Source organism: Stenella coeruleoalba (assembly GCF_951394435.1).
Source record: "Stenella coeruleoalba genome assembly, chromosome: 19".
In the NCBI taxonomy this organism is placed as follows: Eukaryota; Metazoa; Chordata; class Mammalia; order Artiodactyla; family Delphinidae; genus Stenella; species Stenella coeruleoalba.
In genome coordinates this window covers 1,066,324-1,087,168 of record NC_137165.1, presented here as the reverse complement: position 1 = coordinate 1,087,168, position 20,845 = coordinate 1,066,324, and the positions used below count along the sequence as shown (strand labels likewise).

General features: G+C 57.0%; 1 protein-coding gene across 3 annotated transcripts in view; it reads right to left on the bottom strand.

Moving 5' to 3' along the window:
* Positions 1-20,845, bottom strand: part of MPRIP (myosin phosphatase Rho interacting protein) — a 131,095-nt gene that overhangs the window by 49,749 nt on the left and 60,501 nt on the right. The window lies entirely within an intron of this gene.

The window sequence follows — 20,845 nt, the reverse complement described above, 5'->3', positions numbered from 1 at the left end:
GTGGGGCAGGCAGGCCACCTCCAGGGCTGCCCATGAGGAGCACCGCCAGGCTGCCTGGCCAGGGCCAGAATAACAACTTCCCCCCTCTTTTCTATCAGCTAGGCTATTAGACACTGATATCAGGGAGAGAAACCCAGAAATAAGAAAAGATGGTTTTAAGAAGTTCCTACTGAGGGGAAGGGTGAGGACCTCCCCCAAACATGAGGAGGCTTATGGGCGGGGGAGGCAGGTGGCCATGGCTGCCACCACACCAGGTGCAAAGACCCCGCTGAGGGCTCTCACAGGGAGACGAGCCCCAGCTCCGACTCCCACCTCCACCTCCAGGGCAGCTGCCAGCTCCCCCAGCTGCCCCACGGAGCCCTCCCCAAGCGCTCGGCGCTTCCCAGGTCCTGGAGGAGCAGCAGGGAGAAAAGGCAATGGTGGCTGCTGGACTAGGGGCTGCCTCGTCCGTGCTCCCTCCCTCCCACCTGCCAGCAGAGGAGGGGGGCCCCGAGCTCTTCTGACCCACCACCACCTCCCTTCTTATCCACTGGGGCCCGACCCCAGGAGCCAGACCCAAGGGGCACTGGGTTCCCCGAGTTCTGGCCCTGACGTGGCCGCGGGCTTGCTGGGCCACCGCAGGGGAAGGACTAAGCTCCCTGGCTCCCAGAAGCCTTTCTGTGGGGGGCCTCTGGGATCAGCCTGTCCTCCTTGGGCCCAGCTCAGAAGGGAGGTGGCAGGGCAGGAGGGCTGGCCGTGAGCCCACAACAGGGAAATAGCATGCACCCTTGCTGTGTATTCAAAGTGTGTCCCGTCTCCGAACTGCCCCCCAGGTGGGGACATGACAAGGGGCCACACCCACGCCAAGCCTAGTGCCCTTGTTGAGTGAAGTGACCTGGTAGCATCTCTCCTGGGGGCTCCTGGACGGCCCTTGAGCTGGGAAAGGGGAGCTTGGGTGGGTTGTCCTCAACCAAGCAGAGGGGGTCCCTTGGGAGCAGCGGACAAGGGAGGTGGCCTGGGTTCCCCACCCCGGATGAGTGTGTCTTCCCCCACTTCCTGCCCCGGCCCCAGCCCCTGCTCCCTTCAGAGGGTCTAACACTGGGCCTTCCCCGGCATCGTGCCAGTGCCCTTCGGAACCATCTCTGGGTGGCGACCTCTGCCCTCTCTGGAGCCAGACTCCCGCAGGCGGGAACACTCAATCCCCACTGGCCCTGACAAGGCACACGGCCTCTATGAGGCAGGTCCTCAGGGAGGACCCTGATGCCACGAGGAGTAAGGCACGAGCTGAAAGCACAGGCGCGCCTGGTGCACTCCTTTCCTGAGAGAGCCGGACAGGAGCAGAGGGGCTCTTCCTCCTTCATCCACCATGCTGCCGGCACAGGCGCACGGCCCTGAAGAGTTACCCGTCTGTTACACACACAATACACACAGGTAAGTTCAATGGGAACCATAAAAGACATCATCAAAAGTTCTAGAGTTTTCTTCTCACTAGACCACGTAGTGGGCCCCCTGGAGGCACACGTTCCTCTTTAGAGACCACTGCTCCAGGGCTCGGGGTACCAAGCTGCTCACTGGCCCCTTCTGCACAGTGAGTAGGTTCCCAGGTGAGGTTTCCCTGCCGGCCCTGCAGCTCCGTGTGGTCACAGGACTCACTCGCCAACTGCACCATGAGACTTCTGGCAACCTCTCCCTGACACGAAGGCTCTACCTCCTTCCGGAAAAGCTTTCAGAAAGGCCAATGAAAGGCAAAAACGTAACAAGCTAGGGCTGAAGGACATGGAAGTTTCTTTACCACCTCTGTGTCAGGATCTTCCAGTTACAACCTCTTTCCTGCTTCCTTAAATGTGGCTTACCACAAGGCGGGCATTATCTAATCCTGTTACACAAGCAGGAGAGGGAGCAGAGAGTAAACAGCGGTCATCAACAGAAGGGAGAACTGGCAAACCGGTCCAGGTTCACAGGGACCTGCCCGTGACGGCTCCTTCGGGGTCTCAACAGCGCCACCCAGGGGAAGAGGCAGCACCCGCACACCGCTGCGCGTTCACTGACCGCTCCCATCACCCGCACCTGCCCCTTCACTGCTCTGCCTTCAACTGCATCTCTCGCACTCACAGCTCGGGCAGACTCAACCAAGGGTCTCCAGGGAGTCCCAGGCTGAGGTCTGACCCTCCCCACCTCTGTCCAGGAGCAGAGCACACCCACCTGCATGCTCAGCATTGGGGAGAGAAGAGAGCACACTCCATATAACAACCCCTTTCCTGGCTAGGCGGCCCTGGTGCTGGGAGAGCCAGGGTGAGTACCTAGGCTGTAATGCAGCCCTCACCCCTGGCACTGTCAGAAGAGAAACCAGCCCAGTCCAGCGAGCTCCCGGCCCTCATCCTGCAATTCAAGAGGTTAGGAATCCAGGCCTTCCCCAAGGCTGGGCATCACCTAGTTTTGCTCATTTCACTTTCCAAAAAAGGAATGGCTGTCGGAAGGCCAACCGATGCGGCTGTGTTGCCAAGTTATGGGTTCAGTCCTCACCCGGCAATGTCACTGGACGGCCCTCCAGCCATCTGGGGGCCTCTGATCCTCCTCTGGCTTCCACACTGCACCAGCTAAGATGGCAGAGCTGCGACAGGGCTGAAGATCCTCTAAGAATGAGGTGGCCAAGCAGGAGAGCACAAGACAAGGGCCTCTGTCTGGGGATGTGACCACGCTCTACCGAGAAGCCAGCTTTCCTGCCTGTCGTCTGCTCGCTGGCTCACAGGAGGCCCACTCAGGAAACTCCTGAGCAGCAGCCTCACCCCCACCCTCGGCCCAAGCAGGTGCCATTCAGGGAAAACAGCCCTTGTCCATTTCTTGCCGGATCCTGGAAGTTTGGGAAGCAGTGAGCTTCTAAGAGCCTGAGAAAAAGAAGAGGAAAGTTGGACAGAAACACAGAGGAGGGCCCTTGAGACCTTTCAGCAGGACCGTCCCACCAGGCAGCTGTGCTTGCAGACCCAGAGGGGAGGCAGCTCGAAGGCGAGACTCAGCTGGGATGGGAATCCGCCATTTTACCCCTCACTCCCCTAGTCAGAGGGGAAAATGGAGACCCACAGAAGCAAAGGGCAAAGAAGCACTCTCAAGGGCGGAAGGTACTTCTCAAGGGAGCCCAACCCCGTCCACTGTCTGAGGTCCTAGCTTGCTTAGGCCACTCAAGCCCGGTCCAAGCAGAGCCCACATCCTTTCTTTGGGATTGAGGAGGTGGGACCTGAGTCCTCTACAGAAGCGAGGTGGTCCTGGGGAGCACCTCATCCAGTTGCAGGCGCCCCCAGAGCCCCACGTCCCTGGAGAAGCAGGTGCTGGTCAGGCTCACAGAGGCCGTCTCCTGGCTCTTCCCACTCCCGCCAAGCTGTCCACAGAGCCCCAAGCCTAGCACACCATGAATCCTTCTCTCAAGAGGCAGCGCTGGTGACCGCCCCAAGCGCCACCCAGGCCGCAGTCCAGCCCAGCAGCCAGCACTCTCCAGATGGATATCCCCAAAGCCCAGGTTCCCCAAGGAAACTGTAAAGGCTCTTGGAAAAGGGGTCTTGAGGCGCACCCATGAGATCACGATCCCACCAGGACCCGGAGTGAGCCAAGCCCCTGCCCGGACCCAGCAGCTCAGAGAGGCCTCTGCCAATCTCGGCCAGGGCCCCGGAGCAGTGGGGGTGGACAAGAGGCTACAGGAGGTGCCCGCCCAGCAGAACTTCCTTCCTCCCGTTCCTCTTGTTGCCAGCAGCCAGCTGTGCCCAGTCGTGCTGTGAGCTTCCCCCATGTTCCACGTCGTGGTCCACAGGGGGCTCACAGCCATCCTGCAGAGCAGCCCAGGCCAAGCTGTGCCCACAGTCTCACTGCCAGTCCCCAGGCGTCGGGTCTGTGTCCTTGCTGTCACCTGATCTCCTCCCAGGGAGCCCTGACTCTGCACCCTCCCTGCCCCTTAGATCTCCAGTGTGAACCTGCCTGCTCCAACTCACTGCCCTGGAGGATGCTTGGCCAGCCAGGCTAGGGGCTATGGCACAGGGGACCTGCCACCTGACCACCCATCACCCCAGGACAGGAGGGAGTGCTGGTGCCAAACACCGACCTCACTCCCAGCCCCCTCCTTCCCGCAGAGATTGGAGGGGCTAAGCTAAACTCTGGGCCTTAGGTTTCCAGAACCCACTGGCCAAGAGGAGCCCCAGCCTTGGACCAGAATCCTAACTGTGCCGCCACCACCTCTGTGACCTTGGGCAACGTGTACATTGTGAGCCTCAGTTTCCACAGGTATAAAGTGGGAGTAACAGTATGCCCACTCCAGATGTAAAATGGAGTAGCTGCTGTGGAAAACAGTGTGGAAGTTCCTCAAAAAGTTAAACATGGAGTCACCTTATGACCCGGAGAGGAGATGTTAAGTCACTGCATTTTCCCTGAGTGCTGCCACGGGAAGAAGGGATGCAAGTGTTGGCCACGTGTGCCTCCTACCCTGGGGCACAGAGGGGGCCACAGGGTGAAGGGAGAGAGCTGACCTGCTGGGCGGGAGGGACCTCCAGGCCTCATCCTGTCCCTGAGACGGGAGGGAAAGCCTGGCCTCCTGCCTGCTGGCCCTAAGGTGACCAACAAATGGCTCTTAAAAATGACGGGCCACACCAAGGGGTTTACCCGAGGGTGGCGAGCAGCTCACGCCTATCCTCCGTGCCTCGTCAGCCCCCATCTTAAGGCCCTGGGGAAGATCTAGCTCTGGTTCCCCAGCCACACTCTGCAGGGAGAGCTGGGGGAAGGTGCGGGGAGGCAGGGCTCTGCCCTCTGCCCAGCACCGACCCCCTCCCCGGTGCAGCATCCCCGCCCTCCTCCCCGTGGGCTCCCTGGAGCAGGGGGTCCAGCTGTGAGGGCTGCATCCCCCTCGAATCAAGTCAGGAAGGTGGGAGCCCCGAGCCTGGGGTCTGTTCAGTGGCGGCTCTGTGGCTTCGGCTCCTCGGCCAGCTCCTCGGGAAGAGCCCAGGCCTCGCCAGACCTCCTCACCTCAGCCGCTCCTACAGCCTTGGGCCCAAGCCCTCCGCCCCGAGTCTGAGGTCCTTGACCACTCCGGCCTCCCCTCCTGTCCCTGCCCGCAGGTCTAGGCAACTGCGGCCACTCGCTGAACAGGTCACCTCTTGCACGGCCATTCCCTGCCGGAAGCGCCTGCCTTACCTCCCTCACCACCAGGATGGTCGCCCTGTCCCCTCTGGAGGGGAGGGCCCTGTGTGTAGTCCCCGGTCCACGCATGGGCCTGGATAAAACTAACTGGATTCTCCTCCACATACCTACGCTGGCACTGCCCAAAATGAGCTTCAGTACACATTTTCTAATGACAGACGAAACAAACCAACCCGTCTAAGTTTATATTGCATAAATATTTATGCCTTATTTGTAAAGAAGTTACACTTTATTTATAAAATAGGAATACCCAATCTTACCAAATCTCATGTTTGTTAAGCAGACAGCAGAGGACACAAGTGCAAAGGCCACAGTGACAAGTCCTCCACAGTTGAGGAGCCTGAGGGAGAGGAGTTAGCTGGAGGGAGATGCAGGGCCCAGAAAGGGAACCCCGCCTCCAGGAGCCCAGGGCCCTGCTCTGTGGCCACCAGCCCTGGGTCCAGAACTGTAGCAAGTTGCAGACGACAGAGTAGAAAGGCAAGAGATGGGGTGGTGACACTGCAATGATCTCATCTACAACACATGTCCAGAGTACACAGAGAGACAGAAGGACGACAAGGCTGGGGAGGACTGAAGGTGACAGCTGAGGAGTACAGAGCTTCTTTGGAGGGGGTGGTGAAAACAGTTCTCAGATTAGACTGTGGTGATGGTCATACACAACCCTGCGAATACACTAAAAGACAATGACCTGTATACCTAAAAACAAAACAAAACACTGCGCAAACGTGGAAAATAACAAGGAGGGCTTGTGGCCAGCTAGTCCTGGCCCCAGTCAGGGTCCTGCGGGAGGAGCACTCCTCGCCCATGGCCTCCAGCCCAGGCCTGGAAGGTGACAGAGGCCCAGGACGGCAGGTGGACTGAAGCCCAGGTGCCCGGCTCCTCAGCTACCTCTGCATGGCCTCAACCGCAGGAAGAGCAGGGCAGCTCAGTGGAGCAGCCTGAGGGCCAACTTCAGTCTCCCGGCTCTGACGACACGCGTCTGCTGGAGACGACACATGAGCAGCTGCTCCCATCCCCAGGAGGCCCCCTTCCAAGATCCGGCCCTGGGCCCACCCAGGGGTAGCGTGGGCCTCCATGGACTCAGCACAGAGGGGCCCACAGGACGCAGGACAGGCCCGCTGGGGCGGCAGCCTGGCAGCTGTTGGAAGAGGAGAGGGCCGAGGAGCCCAACGTCGCACAAGTGCCGTGGTCTGGGGGAGATGGCGGTGATGACCTGTTCTGGGCTTTGTCGACCAGCAAACTCCTTGCCTTCACGGGGCATTGGTAGGGTCAGCGAAACTTATTTCTTAAGGAAGAAAAAAACACAAGGACCCTTTCCACTTGCTGCTGATGCCAGGAAGTTCCTTCCCACACCTGCGGGGCAGGACTGGCTGCTGGCTGGGCAGCCCTCAGGCTCCTGGCCAAGGCCCACCTACTCCTCAGATGGGGCTGGGAGCGCAGGGAAGGACAGCTCTCCCCACGCAGCCAGCATGGCAACAGCACTGCACAAGAGCCAGGTGCCTGCTATACCACACATGACAGCTGACTCACACTGGATCAAACACCCAAATGTAAAAGCAGAAACTATAAACCTCTTAGAAGAAGACCAAGGACAACAGCTTTATAACAGTGGATTTGACAATGACTTCTCGGACGTGACATCAAAAGCACAGGCAACAAAAAAAATAAGCTGGACTCCATCAAAATTAGAAACTTCTGTGCATCTAAGAACACAATGAAGAGAGTAAAAAGGCAACCCACAGAATGGAAGAAAACATTTGCAAATCACATATCTGATAAAGGATTAATATCCAGAATACATAAAGAACCCTTACAACTCAACAGCAAAAACACGGACAATTAATAAATGAGCTAAAGGGACTTCCCTGGCAGTGCAGTGGTTAAGAATCTGCCTGCCAATGCAGGGGACACGGGTTTGAGCCCTGGTCCGGGATGATCCCACATGCCGCGGAGCAACTAAGCTCGTGAGCCACAACTACTGAGCCTGCGTGCTGCAACTACTGAAGTCCACGCACCTAGAGCCCGTGCTCTGCAACAAGAAAAGCCACTGCAATGGGAAGCCCACGCAATGCAATGAAGAGTAGCCCCCGCTCGCTCCAACTAGAGAAAGCCCGCGTGCAGCAACAGAGACCCAATGCAGCCAAAAATAAAATAAATAAACAAAATAAATTTTCTTAAAAATAAATGAGCTAAAGACCTGAACGGACGTTTCTCCAAAGAAGACATACAAATGGTCAACAAGCACATGAAAAGATGTGCAACATCATTAGTTATTTGGAAAACGCAAATTAAAACCACAATGAGGGCTTCCCTGGTGGTACAGTGGTTGAGAGTCCGCCTGCCGATGCAGGGGACACGGGTTCGTGCCGCGGTCTGGGAAGATCCCACATGCCGCAGAGCAGCTAGGCCCGTAAGCCATGGCCGCTGAGCCTGTGCGTCCGGAGCCTGTGCTCCGCAACAGTGAGAGGCCCGCGTACCGCAAAACAAACAAACAAACAAACAAAAAAACACAATGAGATACCACTTTGCACCTATTAGGATGGTTATAATTTTTTTAAAAAAGCTGAAAGTAATGAGTGTTGACAAGGATGTGGAAAAACTGGAACCCATGGTGCGTTGCTGGTGGAAGAGAAAATGGTGCTGCCACTGTGGAAAACAGTCTGGCAGTTCCTCAGAAAATCAAACATAGACTCATCTTATCATCTAGTAATTCCACTTCTAGGTATATACCCAGAAGAACTGAAAGCAGGAACTCAGGTATTTGCACACCCACATACATAGCAACATTATTCACAGGAGCCCAAAGGTAGAAACAACCCAAGTGTCCACTGAGATAAACAAAGCATGGTTTATCCAAACAATGGAATATTATTCATTATAAAAAGGAATAAATGGGACATCCCTGATGGCACAGTGGTTAAGACTCTGTCTGCCAATGCAGGGGACAGGGGTTCGAGCCCTGGTCCAGGAGGATCCCACATGCCGTGAAGCAACTAAGCCTGTGCACCACAACTACTGAGCCTGCACTCTAGAGCCCAAGAACCACACCTACTGAGCCTGCGTGCCGCAACTACTGAAGCCCGTGCGCCTAGAGCCTGTGCTCCCCAACAAAGAGAAGCCACCACAATGAGAAGCCCGCACACCACAACAAAGAGTAGCCCCCGCTCGCCGCAACTAGAGAAAGCCCACGTGCAGCAACAAAGACCCAACGCAGCCAAAAATAAATAAATATATTTTAAAAGAAGGACTGAAATTCTGACACGTGCTACAAAATGGATGAACCTTGAAAACATTATGTTAAGTGAAATACACGAGACACAAAAGGACAAATATCAGTGTTTAACTGGTATGGAGTTTCAATCTGGGAAGACGAAAAATTCCAAAGATGGATGATGGTGATAGTTACACAACAGTGTGATGTATTTAATGCCACTGAGCTGCACACTTGAAAATGCTCAAGATGGTAAGTTTTATGTTATCTGTATCTGAACACACACGCGTACACACACATACATATACCCCAAGAAACAGTGCCCAGGCCAACTTGGATTCCCACCTTGGGAGTGAAAACACGCACGGCAGTAACCGACGCAGGGAAAGAGGCAAAAAGAAACACTGCATTTAGGCCAACAGGCTCCCTGAGTGGAAGTGGTCGTTCTATGGATGGAGCCCAGCCAAGTCACCCAACGCACAGTGGCCTCCTGCGAGGCCCTCCCCAACATGCACAGAACAGAACAACGGGCGCGGACCTCAACCCTCTCACCCCCAGCCCCCTACCTTTCCCCATTCCCAATCCTCGTCCCGGGGCGGGAGAAGCACCCCACACAGGCAGCACAGGGCCCGGGACCCTGCTGCTCCCCTCTCGTACAGGGGTCAGTGCCCCACACCTCAGCCAGACCTGGACGACGTAAGAACTATCTTCCTGGAAGGTGTGGTGACCTCAGGCACAAATTACGTACGAAAGAGCAACCAGGACAGGTGAGCCTTCTGACTCCAACAGGACTGGGGCAGCTGAGCACAATGGCCGGGTCCACCCCAGGGCCAGGAGGCTCACTTCCTTAGCTCCAGCCCTTGAAGTAAATCAGTCTCCTTCCCCATCAGCAGAACCACTAAAGCCGACCTTTACATTCTGCCTTGCCCGGTTCCCGCCCGGCACCCACACCCCTATCCCCGTTCTTCTGCGGGCCTGCACAGTGTCCCTCGTATCGACCTCTGCTCCTGGAGACTTGCGGCAGTCTTTGGGAGCCGACCGAGGACACTGCTGGAGGAAATACGTCCTTGCCTGCCTGACTCACACCTGGTGCTGTACTCACACCTGCCTAAGTTCTGGGTTCTGACCAGATCCACTTGACAGTTATAATCACATCTACTGAGGGAGAGAGAGGAGAAGCCCTCGAGTCCTGCCTGAAAGACCCCAGGGTCACCTTAGAACGCACAGGCAAAAGTCTGGATTCAGACAACAGGTGTTTACTGAGCCCCTGCTTTGTGCCAGGGACAGAGGTAAGAACAGGACAGACAGAATGTCACCTTTACAAAAGTTCACTTTACTCTCGTGGTGACGAAGGGAAATAAAAAGAACAAAGAACGATCCCATTTCAAGTAGGGGTAAGTGACAGGAATACAAGGACAGCAGGTATGGGGCTGGGAGCGCCTGGGGAGGCGACGCGCTCACAGAACCCCAGCAGAGGCCGTGTGGAGGAGAAAGCGAGCGCTCAGGTCACCCGACAGGGACGAGCAGGGTCTGGCCCACGGAAGCCAGAGGGCAGGCCTGCTGGTAGGACTGGAACAAAGGGGCCCGGGGTGGCCACAGCCTGCAGGGCCCGAGGACGTGGTCTGCTGCGGAGGGGGGCCCAGGAGAGGGAGACCGCTTGACTGTGGCTCTGACCCTGGACAAGATGCTAAACTCAAGAACTGAATTTCTTTTCTTTTCTGCACTTGGCTTATATTCCAGCTACTTTTCACGGGCAATTCTATCCCCCGCCTTCATAGAAAATGGACCCTTTTAGGCTAATGACACAAGCGACGGGACTCAGACAGGCAGGAGCAGGAAAGGCAGAGACAGCAGAGGACGGAGGTCAGCAGCTGGCTGGAAGGCAAGGTCACCAGCTGGCTTCATGAAGAAAGCAAGCTGCCAACCACAGCCTTTGCTACGGCCACCCCTGGGGCACAAGACAGTTCTGGCAGCAACGCTGGGAGAGGTCCCCCATACGATGGTACCTAAAGATCAGGGGAGCTGGAGGGACAGAGAACCCAAGGACCATCTGACTGTTGGAGCTGGAAAGGCCTCTCAGAGGCAGCTCAGGGCTGAGAGCAGAGCCTTGCTGGGGCAGGAGTGCGGCAGGAAAGGGGCGCAAGACAGAGCAGAAACAGTCCCGAGGGGCAGAGCTGGGGGGCTGAGGAGGACACACATCAAGAAAGGGACTTGAACTCCACTTTCTTCTGAGATGTAAAGGAGATGGAGCCAGTGTCCCTGTCCCCAGCCCTATCACTTCTCAGCAGAGACAGTTTCCTTCTGGCAAAGACTCACATCCATCAGAGCAGGAGGCCTGAGACATCAGGTATCCAGTGGGCAAGGAAGCAGACCCACGAGGGGTCACACGGCCCAAGGGAGCACAGACCCACAGGGGTCACACGGCCCATGGGCAGCACCATGAAGCCCAGGGCCACCAGGTGGCTTCCTGGAGCCAGGGGAAGGACGTGGCAAGGGGGGAGTAGAAAGGCTAGTGTTGGCGCCCCTGACAGAAATGTGCGGGATGGGGGCGGGGCAGGACGCTGCAGCTCACACAGCCAGCAGCTGTCCCCCCTTCACCCCTCAGCCCCCATGTGCTGCTCTGAAATGCCGCTCCAGGCTCCGCAGCCGCAGCCCGAGGAGGCCACCTTGCTCCAGTGGAGGGTGTTTCAGGGATGGGACGCACTTAAGTCAGGACTCGACAAAGACCAGAAATAAACAGAACTTGGTTCATAGGAGTGGCAAGCGGTGCAGACAGGCTCCTGAGATGAGTCCCACAGGAGCAGACTGAAGGCGCCCAGGCTGCTGAGCCTAGAGGAGGAGGGCTGGGGCGGAGGGGCTGGGGACACAGGACAGGGCCTCGTCTCTGAAAGCATCCACTCGACAAGCATCCACACGGGACGCCAGGCCCCGGGGACACAGCACCACCACGGTGAGTTCAGCACTGCAGTAAAGGCATGAGCAGAGCCTACGGGGAGGAGGGAAGGAGGCCGGGAATGCAGGAGCCAAGTCTAAAAGGCTTCTTGTGGCCCAGGACCAGGCTGGTCTGGCAAGGCCCAGGGAAGAGCCAGGCTCAGGGGCAGAAGCCGCAGGTGTGGAGCTCAGCTGGAGCCGAGGACATGCAGACGCTAAGGGGTCCCTTGATAAATGGACATTTTGTCCCCATAAACCTGGGGCTGGCACCACCTCCACTGTAGATAAAGGCAAAGCGCCGCTCCCAACAGCATTTGCCGCTCAGGAGGAACTCGCCGAGCACCTACTTACTCTGTGCCGGGCTCCACTGTGGGCACTGGGGATGCAGCGACAAACAGAACTGACCACCATCTCTGTCCTCACCGAGCTGACCGTGCGGTCTCAGAGTCAAACAAGTCAGATGGACGGAGTCAATAATGTGTGAGGTGGCAGTGAAGGGCCACAGTGGGGAGTGAAGTGGGAGTGAGGACAGAGGACGAGGGGGACCCGCCATGCCCACGCGTGGGAAGGTGGGAAGGCGCCAGTCCTCCCGGTGCCAATGGATGAGTAAGCCTCAAGCCCCGTTCCGGTCCTGCTGCCCTGATTTAATCAGGCAAAGAGTCTGAAGGAGAGTCTAGTAACTAAAGTACAAGGAGTCCTGAGAAGGTGCTAGTTTACGCCTCAACAGCCGTTCCCAGTGCAGCCTCAGACTCACCACCGTCACTGGCCTCCCGACACCAGGTCACAGCAGCAGGTGCCCAGGGCAGCAGGGGATGAGCGAAGCCCGTGGTACTTTCCGACTGTGACCTGAGCCCACCCACCTTCTGGCTTTGCTCCCATGACCTGAGCCCCCCGTCCTGCACTGGACACCAGCCCGGGCTTCCCTGCCAGTGGTCAGGGTACCCCCTTCCTCCAGCTGCCCTCCAAGGGCAGCTCCAGAGGCACTGCATTTCCCGGCCCTTCCCAGCTGCCTGGCCTGGAGAAACCTCCTCTTTCTCCCAGTTTCTTTGGTACTGCTTCTTCCTTTTTATTTTTAAAATGAACTTCTAATTCTAGGATACATTTAGGTTTACAGAAAGCTGTGAAGACAGCAGAGAGCTCTCGGTTCCCCTTCCTAGTAATGTCTCACATCAGTGTGGTATGTTCATCACAGTCACGGAACCAATACTGATCCGGGACGGTTAACTGGAGTCCATCCTTTACTCACATTTCCCTAGATTCTCCTCACGTCCTTTTCTGTCCCAGACCCCACAGGATGTGCAGTTGTCGTGTCACCTTAGCTCCTCTCCGCTGTAACACTTTCTCAGACTTGCCTTATTCGTGGTAACACTGACCGCCAGGTGTGTGGTGGAAGGTCCCTCAGTTGGGGTGTTGCCTCATGGTTACACCGGGGTTGTGGGTCTGGGGAGGAGACCGCAGAGAGGCAGCGCAGTTCTCCCCACATCACGTCCAGGGCGCAGGACCTTCCACTGTCAACGCTGACCCTGAGTGCCCGGCTGAGGCTGCGTTCATCACTGTTGCCCCCTGTCCACACTGTCCTTCTAGGAGGGACGTCGCTGTGAGCGGCCCACACGTAAGGAGTGGGGGGTGAGCGCCACCTCTTTGAGGGCGGAGTCACCACACAGATTGCCTGGAATCCTTCTGCACAGGAGATTTTGTGTCTTGTCCCCCACTTATTTCTTCATTCACTCATTCCTGACTCATGGTACCTATTTTATAGTGTAAATTATAATCCAATACCACACTATTATTTTGTTGCTCAAGCTGTTCTGGCCTTGATCACGTGGCCCCATGTCTCCTGGACGTGCCCCACCAGCGTGTGCATGTCCCACTGTCTGGCATGACAAGGTGCCCCAGGCTCAGCTTGTGTGTACCTGCCCTGGTCCTAGAGTCAGCCGTTTCTCCAAGGACCCCTGGTTCCTTTCATCAGAGAACAGAATTAGAAATCAATACCTAGGTGCTAGGTATGCTCATGGCTATTGGGATGTTGCTGCCTCTAGGCCTTCTCAGCTGACAGAACAAAGAAATACATGTGCATATAACCTATGTACAGTCACGTATCTACATCCACTCCCCTCCCCCCACCTATCTATGTATCCCTCTCCATCTATCTCTCTCTCCCTCCTCACATGTCTCTCTTAAGCTAAACATACTGGTGCCCCCAACTTTAACCCAAGACCACACGGATCACTCTAGCCTCTCCCTTCGCTTGCCCGTACCCCTCAACCCCATCCCAGCACACGCACAGTGGCTCGGAACTGTAAATCAATGCTCCACGGGGGCCACTTCACCAGCTAGCGCATGGCGCGCACGCACCACGCACCACGTGCACCACGTGCATGTTCCTCTTGCCTTCGGCTGTGCAGACTCCACTGGTGTCCGAGGGCACATGCTTCCTTTCACGCACCACCTGGACTCTCTGCAGGGAGAAGAACCTAAGAGCCCAGTGAGGGAGCAGACACTATCGCACACTTTCTGCCTCCAGCATGGCTCCTGAGCCCCTCTGCCAGGGCACGCTAAGGAGGGGGGCACCAGAGGAAGGAGGAGACACAGAGGGCGAAAGGCACCTCCTGGCAGAAGCTGCCCTTCCAGCCTAGCCAGAGACCAGGGCAGGTGGGAGGGAGCTGCTCCGGAGAGGCGGCAAGGGCTGGCAGGAAGGCAGCAGGCCGGGGGAGTGACGGTGCCTTATATGGAGATTCCCACATCCCAGCTCTGGTCTTCAGCTGCTGCCGCCCCTGCAAGTCTGCCTCAGCCAGGGAGGCAGGGAGTGCTGCGGTGCTACGGGGTTTGACTGCTCTCCTGCCCAAAGGCCTGCCAGGTAGATCCAGAGAAAACAAGCTGCTGTTTGCTACAGATGGACTAAAAGCCATGCAGCTGTTGGGGCCATAACATTCACCAAGCCCCACCTGCAGCTCCCTTCTGCTCACCCCCAATACTGGGGTCTGAAGCAGCTAGAAGAGGCTCTCGGGGACCAGACCCCATGGGAGAGGCTGGAAAGAAGGCGAGCGGTCTTAAACTTTAAGGTCTTAGAGCTTAAAGCAATCAGAGCTTAAAGCAATGGTTTTCAACTTTTGCTGAATAAAGGAATCACCTGGGAAGATCCTTAAATGGAGGTTCCCTGCCCAGAGACTCAGATTTAAATTTTCTGGGGTGGGGCTTGGGCATCAGAATTACTAAAAAGTCCCCTCATGCTTCTAACGTCCAGCTGAGGCTGGGAACAACTCCCTAGAGAGGAGACCTATCCGTTTGCTGCCACAGCAGGTCTGGCGGCTGGCTGGCTGGCCCAAGCCCTGGCCAGCTGTACTAGGTCACTGGCAGCTTTTGGCCGGGCCAAAGAGGACCTAATGAAAGCAGTGACAGAGAGGAGAGGAGAGACAAAACACAGCTGTCGCAAGCCTGCTGGGTGTGGGGGCCGATGGGGTGCACAGGAGAGTGGGCGCTACTGGAGATGCGGTATCGTAAGGGGCCCCAGCACCCACGGCTCGTGTTAGCACCCCCAAAAGGCTCGCCAGCCACAACTAGGAAGAAAACGAAACCCCGAGCAGCCTGAGGGGACGGGGGGAGGGACGGCGGTCCTCTCCTCCCTGGTGACACTGTGAGACTCTCGGCAGACTGAGAAAGTGGAGACCATGCCAGGCAACCCCACCACCCACAGGAGCCAGGTGGGAGGTGAGGCCTGTGGCCGGGGCTACCATGCTCCGTGTAACGAGAGGGGGAGGGCCCCAGGTGACCAGCAACGCAGGCACAGGCTCCTGCCTCCACCGTCCCTGCCGTGAGCACTAGGTCTGGCTCCTCTGGCTGGAACACAGCACAGGGGGAGCTCGCAGGCAGCACAGGGGATGCGCTGAGCCACAGAGCACGCAGGCAGTGCGCGCACGCACACACACACACACGCGCACACACACGCACACGCACGCGCGCGCGCACACACACACACACACACACACACACCTTGAAACCAAGCAGGCCTGGCGCTACCACAGGGCTTGGCTGAGCAGGACCCACAGAAGCTGGAAGCCCAAAGGACTTCAAATAGCACTTCACGGAGAAATTCTCTGATTTATTTCAAGAAGCCACACAACCTAGAGAGAGAGAAGCCCTGATCTGAGCTCACACCACATCAGGAATCACTGAGCCTCCCCTGCCATCCAGGTTTTGGAACGCAAGGGAGCAGAGCGGGTAACGAGAGCTTCCGGCAAGGGACCCTCGGCCTGGATACAGGCCAGGCACAGCCACAGCTCTCCAGCCCTTCCCATGGCCCCCAGGGACCCCAGATTCCAGGGAAACTCGGGCATCCAGGATCGAGGGCAGAGGAAGCCTGCTCTGAGGTCAGACGCAGGCGTCCACCTGCAGCAGTGGTGCCAGGTCCAGGGCGCACCTGCTGCAGGCCTGGAGAAGGGAAACCGGCCTGGGGCTGAGAGCCCCAACCCCTCTAAGGACAGGCGCTGTGCCCACATGCCACGGGGCTGGAGCAATGTGAACGGGGACCCAGCCCACCTTGGTTCCTCCCCACTCTGTCCAAACCCGGCCGCAGGACCAAAGCCCCATCCTGTGCAGGCTCCTTGGGGCTGGTCAGCAGGAGGGGCTGGAGCCCCCGTGCGAGACCAGGGCCCTGGGACACGCACCCTGTTCTTCCCAGACTGAAGTGCTTCTCCACGATCCACAGAGAGAACCCACAAACACCAACTCCCTCCCTCTCAGGGTAGGGAGCCTGGAGCTCACCAAAGCCGGACACCCTCCTGGTTACACTTCCATACAGCGGGAGCAGAAGTGAGGAGGAGGAAAACCTCCAGAGAGGAGGGGGCTCGACCACAAGGTTCTCTTCCCCTCATTCTCTGCTTCCAAAGACTTCCCCGCCCCAATAAATGGGCTTGTGAAGAGCTGAGGCCCCTGCGTGTATGGCAGGGCCTGCATCTGAGAAAGGATGCTCTCACTTGTCTCTTTGCTACTGGAAATTCCCAATCAATTTCTCAGAAATTTGCACTTCCTGGGGCTCTGCATTGACCTGGCAACGTTTTAAGGTCCATCTTTATAATTTGCCGTTCCCAACATGTCCTTCCAAGACTGAGAAAACTTACAGATCGGTTATGGAGACCTAGCAGCCATCTGTGTGCCAGCATGAGGTCCTTCATGATGCTCCTTAACCCCAGGGAAGCCCCAGCCTCAGAAGGAAACAGGGGCTGCCTGGGCCCCGTGCACCGCGCTCCACCCTGAATCTCTGCAGCTGCTCAGAGCACAGGGGCGTTCGGAGGAGCGGGCCTCCTGAGCCCTGTGGCAGGCCTCATCCGGGCCCCGGCGCCCAGCTTGGCGCGGGGCTGGGAAGGGAGGGTGTGGGGAGAGTGGTCTCCAGAGTGTCCCTGGCCCCGAACAAGCTCAGGCTCGCTGGCAAAGACTCACAGCAGGGGGACCAAGGCTGCTTTCAGTCCTCTGGCCACTGGATGTACAGTACTGAGCACCAGCAGGGCTGGAGGACATGAGGGTGGGGCACCCAGGACGGCACCCCACAGATGTTTACCTCAAGGAGCTAGGTGCTGGCGGCACGGGTACCCCAGGCATGTGAACGTTCACCCAGCCGGACCTTGTAATGGGCACGCTTCTCTATATGTACACTGTACTCCAATACTTAAAAACCTGCCTTTGGGTAGAATATGCCCCATACAGGGCTGGAATTACCATTTTAAAAACCCAAGCACTGAAGTGTAGAGAGGCCTGCCAGGTCACAGAGCACCCCTTCTTCAAGGAGACATGGTTCCCAGAGGAACAGCCCTGGCTTGAAAGCACCTCCTCCTGACAGGATTTCAGATCGTCAGAAACGGCCTCTCCTGTGCCAGGGTCTCCAAAGAACCACCACCTCCAAGGAACTAACCAGCCCCCTGCCTAAGCCTGTCTCGGATGGGGCCCTCCCCGCACCACATTCTCAGAGGCCAGAGCAGTCCTGCCCCAGCAAGGGCAGCACAGGGAGGAAGGGGTCCCCACTCAGTTTCAAGAGCACCCGCCCACCTTCCTCTGCCACAGCCAGGGCCACAGGAGGCGGCGGCACAGCCCCAGGGAGCTCCCACCGGCAGCAGCACCGCAGGGTGGTGAAGCCTGCACGCTGACTGGAAACCATGCCCATCTCAGGTAATGCTGAGCGAGATGAGTGTCCGCTCAAGGATGAACAGCAAGTCTGTGTCTAGGCTTTTTGTGTGAGGCTTCTGGCCTTAATGCAGGGAAAGCATGATACAGGAGGAAATACAGGAAAGCACCAGAACACACATGGCAGAAGTTTGGGACTGTCCCACAGATGTACTTGAAAGCAACAAGGCACCCTGCAGCCCCACCAATGTCAGCCACTCCCCAAACAGTAAGAACCTCAACAGAGTAAGCTTCTCTCGAGACAGAAAGCCTTGCCAAGTGGTCCTCAGCAGGGCCCCAGGGCATCTCAGGGGAAGCAGAGTGGAGTAGGGCTGGGCAAGTCGGGGGCGGGTAAGACTGGAGGGCCGGCGCTCTCTGGAGCAGGCTTGCTGGCCCCGCACCGGCTTGCCCACCAGACCACTACGGGTGACCTGAGGAGAGAGGCACCAGGAGGACGCGGCTAAAGGAAAACAATCGGGTCTCTGTCCCTGTGACGCAGGACAGGTACTCTGCCAGTAGGCAGGGGAGGAAGGTGACAGGGACAAAGGAAGGATGAATAGTTCTGCCTTAGTGATCTCCCACCCAGACCTGATTGCCGGAAGTGCTTAGCAGGAAAGAAGGATGAAAGGGCCACCCAGCAACAGGGACAACTTGTGTGTCCTTCATGGTACATCTCCTCTACCAGGACACAGAAGTCATTCTCTATCGGGAAAAGAAAAACAAATTCTGGTAATTCACAAGGCCAAAGACGCAGGGCCGCAAACCCGTGAATGTGCGGCCCGAGCAGGCACGCCTGGCACACTTCACCAAGTGCACCCAGGAAGTGCCAGGCACCGTGTTAGTTCATCACACAGCTGCAGAGCAGCGTGGCCTTGGGCAAGAGACCTAAGCTCTCCAAGCCTCAGTTTTTCCATCTACAAAATGGCTTCATAAATGAGCCACAGGGCACGGAGCACTTCAGAGCAGACAGGAAATGCCATACGAATACCTGATAAATAAAACAGACATTCTTCATTACCATCACAGTTCTGCTCATGAGAACACACATTCAAACCCGTGAGTCGAGACCACTTCACACCCACGAGGACAAGCGTCATGAGCACAGTGTGAAAGATGGATAGGGGCGTGCTGGGGAGGACGTGGAGAAACTGGAACCTTCCCTCACTGGTCAGGATGTAAGATGGGGCAGTCGCTGCAGGAACAGTGTGGAGAGCCCTCAGAAGGTCGGACAGAGTTACCACGTGGCCCAGCGATTCCACTCCCTGACAGACATCCAAGAAACTGCAACACAGGTGCAAACCTGTCCACGGGCATCCGCAACAGCACAACAGCCAAAGCAGCAACAGCACGATGTCCACCAGCAGATGAACAAATACACAAAACGTGGTTCAGCCAAACAACAGAAGATCCTACAGCTTTAAGAAGGAATGAAATTCTGACAACACGGGGTAACCTTGAAGACGGGATGCTGGGTGAGAGAAGCAGGCACAAAGGCCACCTGTTGTATGATTCCATTTACATAAACTGTCCAGAACAGGCAGGTCCACAGAGCGGCTGGGGGGTGCCTGAAGGAAACGGGCAATAACTGCTGAAGGGCACAGGGTTTTTCTCTTTGGGGTGATGAAAATGTTCTAAAATTGACTGTGTTAAATAATGGTTGTATAACTCTGTCAATACACTAAGAACCACTGAATTGTTTACATTAAGGCATGAATTGCATGGTGTATGAACTATATATCTCAATAAAAAGGTTAACAAAAATTTTTTTTTTTTACTTGAGGTTACACAGTTAGCAAGTTGGCAGGCCAGGGCCTGGGCCACCCTTCTGTGTCCCCTCACAGGCCTCGTTCCAGGGTTTTCTGGGCATGAAGGCCACCTGTCCATATCTCCACGCATCAGAATTTAGGAGAACACACGCAGCCCACACCAGAGAGAAAGTCAGAAAATGTTACGTTTGCCATGGGGAGGCTTTATATTAACAAGCACACCTGCCACCCTGCCCTCACCTCATCCGTCCAACCTCGGTACTGTCCCTGGAGGCTTCAGCAGATCGCTCCCACGAGCAGCCCTGGACCATGTCCTCTCTGTACAAGTGAAACCAGGTTCTCAGCCAGGACATGGCAGTTGGAGGAGGGAAGAGGTAAGACGCACGCACGCACACACAGGCTCTCACGCACTCCCCACCCGGCTAAACCACGTGGATGGGAAGGAGTCTCCTCCTTGCCTTCGGCACGGACCGCAGGCCCCCAAGGCTCCACCAGGCAGGCTGGTCTATCCCCTCCGTCCCCTCTGCCCGGGGATCTGAAAACTCCTGCCTCACCTCCTCCAGGTCCAATTCAGCAGCGCCCCACCCCCACCCCCGCTGCCACCCCCGCCCCAGGAGCCCCGCCGCTACCACTAGGCTCTCTTCCCACCCACACCTGGCACCTGGGAGTGTGTGTCTGCCTCCTAGCGAAGCCTCAAGCTCCCTGACTTGGGAGGAAGCACCCCACCCCATTTCCTAGCTCAACAGCAGAAACGCAGTTGACGCTCAGAGATCACCAAACATACGAGAGAGCAAACAGCACAGCACTTCCTTTCCAACAGAGAAGGTAAGGCCTTAGTGCTCAGCTCCTGTGACTACCTCGGAGCCCTGGTCGGGGCAGTCACTGAACAACGAGGCTCCACCTGGAAGGGCCGGAGAGCATCACCGGCCAGAAATGCCCCTGGACCCGAGGCCCACTAGGAGGCATCGGCTGGCGTGACCTCTGTATCCTCGCCCTTGCGCGCCCTGGCACAAGAGAGGACAGGTCCTCGTCTCGTGACAGAGCATGTCCCCAGCCTGCCCCGGCCAGGAGGCGCCACCTGGGCCGCGGAACACTTTTCAGATTTACCCCTCATCAGCGTGAAGAGGTAAGGCTCAGGCCTGCTGGGAAGCTGGGAGGACCGTGCAAGTCAGGAAGCAGTGGAACTGGGCTCAGGGCCCCAGTCTCCTCGAAAGCCCCAGGCCCAGAGAGCGCCGGCTGCCCGACGAGCCGCTGGAATAGGCTGCATCCCTAGAAGCGTCCTGGGGAGTCCTCTCCCTGCTGCTGCCACGGAGGTCCCTCTTGCCTTCTAACGACCCTCCCAACCCTACACATCAGGACCCCTCCCAGTCCAACACTCACATTCTACCCCCCTCCCCTCGGAAGCTACTGAAATGCCTTGAGTTAATTTTAGTTCCAGGATTTCTGTACTTGGGATGAGCCAAGAGGCCGGGGGAACTTCCTGGATGACCTGGACTGTCTCCAGAGCATCAGCCCCCAACTCCACTTGGTGTGGGGGGGTCACAGGGTAAGAGCCCTCACTCAGGTTGTGAGCGTATTCTCCACACTAACCCCACAGCTGCTGGAGCCATAAAACGTTCCTCCCCTTTAA